Raw genomic sequence first — 5,080 nt, 5'->3', positions numbered from 1 at the left:
TGAAGCAGGTGAGTCGACCTCTCTTTGGTGACGCATGAGGTCATTGTCCTATTCCAACTCCTGCTGCTCCGTGTCTACATCCCACTGTTCAAGAGCATGTTCTATCTCATGAGCAAAGTCTTGCCCCTGTGATGGTTCACCCTGTTCGCCTAATGACAGTTGTTCAGAAGAATCAACTACTTGTACGGGTGTTGCTTTGTATGTCTGCACGTGATGTGCCCCCTGCTGAATTTGTTGCTATTGCGTTTCCTTCTCTTGTTAGCGCAACTCTTGTTCTTTCGGGAGTTGCTCCCTCAACTCATGAAACTCCTTCTCTGCTTCTTCCATTCTCTTCTTATCCCTCTACCTTCACGCGATTCACTTGTTGCGTTGCTGCCTCTTTTTTTGAATAGCCATAGCTGCTTGTTCTACAAGTGGATATGCTTGAAACTTGCAACTTTTTTCCTCATCCATGTGATCAACAATCTTTCTCTTCCCTTTGTCACACATAGGTATGCTTGGCTCTGCTGCTTCTGCTACTACTACTACTACTGGTGTTCTCCATGATGTTGCTTCGTGCTGTTGTTCTAACCACTCTACAGTGAAACTGACCTATTCATTGGGTATGGAGGAATTGAAGCAATACCTCCATGAGTCCTCCTCGGCCCAATGACATGCCCCATGGATCCAATTGAATTGAACTCTCATTCAGTGATCATTCATAATGAAATGTGGGTCATACGGGTTGAAGCTTCGGAGGTTGAACGGGTACTTCTTCACCTGTTCAGCTTCGACATCTACTTGCTTGATGCTCTGGATCTCGTATAACCCAATCTGCAATGGAAGAGTGGGCCAAGGTGCCTTCTTCTTCCACTGCAGCCTAGCTGTTAATCCTACTGAGATATGATACACTACTTCCTGCATGACAAGCACATCCAACACAAACTTTGGCATAACATGCAGAGGCTTCTCCGCACTGAACACTCAAATGAACGTCTCATCTGATGAGGCATACCAATCTGCAATGCCTAACAATGCCTTCATCACTTCTTTTGACATGCAGGGTGGATCCTGTTCGAATATCAACCTATACACTGGGGTGACAAGCTGGTCGAACAGTCGTATGATCACTGCTCTGAAGCTGCACACGGAAAATAACTTGAAATATGTGCTCACAATAGTCTTCGCCGGTGATCATGCCCACTCTAAGCCTGGGAACTCATGTCAAGCATAGATTGCATCTAGAATGTAGGAAAACATGTAAATCTCTGCATGCATGCCTTTGGGTGACTGTCAAGCCTTCGTGACTTGCTCCTTCAGCTGATGAGCCAGTATGCCAGACCAGTTGCATGGTCTTCCTTCTCTAGCCAATTGGTCCAACGTGACCACCCAACTCTAAGGGAAGGTCTCAGTGCTCGCTTGGCCACTCAGTCGACATGCGAATATGACCAATTATTGGTATGCCTTCCTCAATATCTTTGTCTTATAGATTTGATTGGGGATCATCATGAAACGAGCTGGCTCCTTTACCCAATCCTTCAGAATGTCTCTAGAGTGGCCTCTACTATTGGGAAAGCTGAAGGGGGGAGTCATGATAGTCTTGGGCTCAGTCATCTGATACATCTCATCGCAATCTCATGCCCAAAAGTTTGCAATCTTCATCCCACTAACATAGCTCAAGGGCATCGTCTCAGGGTCAGTGTGAGAGACGATCCAGTGAATCATGTCCGCGAATGGGAACGCGTGGTATCTGCATGCAATCCGATACAAGTCAAACTTATGAATGTTCATGTACACCTGACAGTCTTCAAGGTCTTCCCCAAAAGTACCTGTGAATGTTTCATTCACCTCTTGCCACTTCAATTTGATGTCCTTGTCTAGATACAACTTTGTATCTTCATAAATCAGCAGACGAGAGGATACTTGTTCAGAAGCTGCTCCAGCTACCATACCATCAGTGTCTTGAGATCTTGTTCTCTTGGAAGCCATTAAGACAGATCAACACCCGAAAGATCTGGAAACAAGCAGCATGCATGGCAAGAAATATGTCAATGAAAACAAAGCAAATCTGGGGAAGGACAAAGCACATACCTGGGAAAATGATGAGCAAGATTGCGCAAATTTCACTGGGAGGCTGAGTGACTGGCTGCTAGAACTGCACAAAAGGCAGCCTGGGCTGTCTAGTAGGATGGACTGGTTGTTGGATCTGTGAAATACGCAATCCAGTTGGGTAGCTAGCTGTTGGGATTACGCAATGTGTAATTCCAGCTGGGAAGGGTTGCTGGCTCAAGGATAGATTTGCGCAATTTCCTGGGCCAAGTAGCCACTGTCCTTCAAGAATGCGCAAAACAATACAAGAGGCCATTTCTGGGCTAGAATGCACAAATCTAGAGAGGAAGGTGAGCCTTCCTTCCCCAAATTGCGCAATGCAGCCTTGGTGAAGGCAGAGACCGAGCCAAGGTTGGCCCGACTCGCCGACGGGCAACTGAAAGCAAGTAAGTTGATGAAATGCATGGAGACACTAAGTGATAGCAGAAGTGATAAACAGTGCATGCAAAACATGAATGGAAGATTGAGCAAACAGATCAACATGCATGTGGGTGAGGTCGTTTGTCGGTTGGGCGAACGTCCATGCAAAACAGTTTCATGCATGCGACAGCAGTGAGATAGCAACGAAAATTGAAACAAAGCTAGGACAAGCTAGAATATATGTAAACGACAACAGGCATTCAAAGAAATCAAGCAAACAACACTCACACAAGCAAATAGAGAAAAAGCGACAGAAATGTTGAAAAAGACAAGTTGAGGCCACTTACCCATGAATAGTTGAGCCGAATGTGTCGAAGAGTCCTGGATGTGTTGTGGGATGTCAAAGCTCCAAGATCGATGTGAATGAATGAGCTCTGATGTGTCGAATAAATAAGTTTGGTCTCATGACGCACATGCCACAAATCTAGGAAAAAGTGACACTTGGAGGGAAACTTCTAAAACAACTTTGCATGTAACCCCCGGCTGCTAAAAATAGTTCCCTAAATCATGGGATGCCTTTTTCATGTTGTATCTTTCTATGTCAGGAAGATCAAGTCATGCATGCATGCAAGTCAAGTTTCTTTGGTCCTAGGTGGAACTGGTCAACCAGACCGTTCATGCATGCGAGTGCTCAGCTGCTCGGAAAAAAATGTGCATTCCTGGCTTGGACCTGGGTTGACTGCCCAAGGGGATTGCGCCTGGGTAGAGCAGCTGACTGCTGCCCATATTTGCGCAAATCCTGGACTGAACAACCTGCTGCTAGGAAAAATTGCACAAATCCTACTAGGAGGGTTGGCTGCTAAGATTGTGCAATCCTAGAGCCCAACAGGCTGTCAGAGAGGATTGAGCAATTCCAGGAGGGAAGGTTGGTTGCCCTCCAGGAATGCACAATTTTCAAGCGGAATTTGCTCAGCCTACAGTTGGACCAAGTCCAGGTAAGAAGCCTGTGAAGGGAATGGATCGACTTTGATCGATAGGCTACCTTTGTGTGAGGAAAACACTAAGGCTTGAGTACTTGACGAAGCAAGACAAAGTGTTGTGTAAGGTTGGTAGGGAGGCTCCAAAACAGGCTAAGGAAAAATTTTGGAGGGTGGTTGTAGCCGCTACAACACTTGGCGACACACTGGTAGAACTCCACCGCTCTGCATAGACCTTGTTCATAAAAAGAAAGTCTAACACCTCCGGAAGTATTGTTCAGTTCTTAGCTCATCTTGGTTTCACACTCACTCGATTGTAAGATGTAGCATCTGCCAAGCCCCTAGTCAATTGACACACATTCCAAGCTAAGTCAACATAGTTGTTTCAATTGGGGTTGAGGGGTATATAGGTGCACAAGCAGTATAGTCGTCAGAGTCTTAGTTTCATCTCTAGTATTTGCTCCACTACCAGCAAGCCTGGACAGTACACTGGTGGAGTCACATAGGAACATAAGCATGGCTCTGTTGCCAGCGAGCCTGGTCAGTACCCCGATGGAGTTACTTGCATCACCTCCCTATGCAGGAAGCTTTTCTCTTCTTTTGCCTTATTTATTTTTCATTTTGAATTTTTTGACTTTCCATTTTTCATTTTCACTATGCATAACACTTATTCATTTCAGAGGCAAAAGAGGGATCCTGACTTATTGAGAGCATAAGAGGTTGTTCCAGCAGAGAAGTAGTTTATTATATCTTTGACATGCCTGTTAAGGTTTTCCCCCACACCTTACTCTACTTGATTGCACTGACAAGGGTTAACCCAAAAACAAATGACTAGAGAAGGTGACAATAGTTAGCGCACAAGCGTTGTGTTGACACCAAGGTTCACTTCGAAGAGTACATATTTTCCTTCGATGTATCATGGACTAAGAGTGACAAGTTCATCATATAGAGGCAAGATAACAGATAACCAAGTCATGATAGTTGTACAAGCCCTCTTGTACTTTACCCAGCTCGTTTCATGAGTCACACATGGTTTCATGTGAACTAACCTACGAATGAAACAAGCGAATGAACTAACAACAAAGCCAAGAAAAAGCAGAGGAAAAAGTGAAAGAAAAGCAATCAAACAAATAAGCAAGCAAACAATCAAGCAAACAAAACATGTAAGCAAACAAGCATGAAAGAAAACAACTGAAAGCAAATACTACTCCTACTCCTATACTAACGTTGCATGGGCCTAATCACGTGAAGTGATACTTCCAATGCATCCACTAGTGCATTGGTAGACCCATGGTCCGTGAGCAGCCCAGTGGTGTGAACCAGCAAGCAAGAAAGATATAAAAATGAATACAACCACACTTCGTGTTTCAAATTGCCCATGTGACGTAAGTGAGTGCAGGAGCATGATGAATAGTCTGTGGACTTCTCATGGTGTTGTGTGACACTACGTGCAACTTTGAAGCATAAGCACACTCTTGACTATGACATGCAAGCAAACGAAAGAAACAAAGACAACGTGCGTCACGGACGAGTGCTTGTAATGTAAGACTCTTCCAAAGCATGAACAATGGGGTCATGCAGTTCGAGTGGAGGAAGTGTGATCTATGTGTGAGATGGATCTTCAATGCATACAGATGAGTGATGAGGATCCTTGG

General features: G+C 44.7%; 1 protein-coding gene across 3 annotated transcripts in view; it reads left to right on the top strand.

Annotated features, from left to right (window-relative positions):
- The window catches only part of LOC149159847 (uncharacterized), a 224,937-nt gene that overhangs the window by 112,583 nt on the left and 107,274 nt on the right, over window positions 1-5,080 (top strand). The window lies entirely within an intron of this gene.

The sequence above is a fragment of the Pinus tabuliformis genome, chromosome 5_2, assembly GCF_031772625.1.
Source record: "Pinus tabuliformis cultivar Carrire ecotype Pingquan chromosome 5_2, CPIR1, whole genome shotgun sequence".
NCBI lineage: Eukaryota > Viridiplantae > Streptophyta > Pinopsida > Pinales > Pinaceae > Pinus > Pinus tabuliformis.
The sequence above is the reverse complement of the archived record's forward strand: the minus strand, read 5'-3'. Positions and strand labels throughout refer to the sequence as shown.